Genomic DNA, 1,153 nt, shown 5'->3' with positions numbered 1-1,153 from the left:
CAGACTCCCACTCGGAGGCTTAGCTGCAGCTCAGTGCTCGCCTAAGTATTTAAAAATCCTACCGAGTGGCGAGCCAGACTCCCACTCGGAGGCTTAGCTGCAGCCTAGTGCTCGCCTAAGTGTTTAAAAATCCTACCGAGTGGAGAGCAAACCTCCCACTCGGGGGCTTAGCTGCAGTCCAGTACTCGCCTAAGTTTGAAAAAATCCTACCGAGTGGAGAGCAGACCTCCCACTCGGAGGCTTAGCTGCAGTTCAGTACTCGCCTAAGTTTGAAAAAATCCTACCGAGTGGAGAGCAGACCTCCCACTCGGAGGCTTAGCTGCAGTCCAGTACTCGCCTAAGTTTGAAAAAATCCTACCGAGTGGAGAGCAGACCTCCCACTCAGGGGCTTAGCTGCAGTCCAGTACTCGCCTAAGTTTGAAAAAATCCTACCGAGTGGAGAGCAGACCTCCCACTCGGGGGCTTAGCTGCAGACCAGTACTCGCCTAAGTTTGAAAAAATCCTACCGAGTGGAGAGCAGACCTCCCACTCGGGGGCTTAGCTGCAGTCCAGTACTCGCCTAAGTTTTTAAAATCCTACCGAGTGGAGAGTAGACCTTCCACTCGGGGGCTTAGCTGCAGCCCAGTGCTCGCCTAAGTACGGAACACATCCCAATCCGCAAGGACGACGAGGTGCAAATCGACTGCTACCTTCTCCTTCGGAGCTGCACCACAAATACAAAGTTATTTCGAGTGAAGAACAAGTTCCACTCGATAGATAATTCATGAAGATATTCAATGATAAATCAAGTTCAGATAAGATCCAAAGGTCCTAGACCGCAGATCAAAGTACTCGAGCCTCCAGCTCGACAGAGTTTAACGATTACAAAATCCACTCGGCATTCCGAGGCAAATTTAAAGTGAAGCATAAAAGTTTTTATTCCTCAGGCGGAGGACTGGAAGGGGCGACGAACTCGTCCAAGTCGATCCCGTCTGCAATGCGAGTGGCAGCAGCAATGAAAGTCTCCATGAAGTCTTGAAATTTGTGCTTCCTGGTATCGGCAACTTGGATGGCGACCAACTTTTCTTCTCGCGCCTCCTTGAAGTGGACGCGGACTAGAGACAGAGTGACGTCAGCGCCACATCTAGCAGAAGATTTCTTTCATTCTGCCACT

Source organism: Triticum dicoccoides, chromosome 3A (genome assembly GCF_002162155.2).
Source record: "Triticum dicoccoides isolate Atlit2015 ecotype Zavitan chromosome 3A, WEW_v2.0, whole genome shotgun sequence".
NCBI classification, from domain to species: domain Eukaryota; kingdom Viridiplantae; phylum Streptophyta; class Magnoliopsida; order Poales; family Poaceae; genus Triticum; species Triticum dicoccoides.
The sequence above is the reverse complement of the archived record's forward strand: the minus strand, read 5'-3'. Positions refer to the sequence as shown.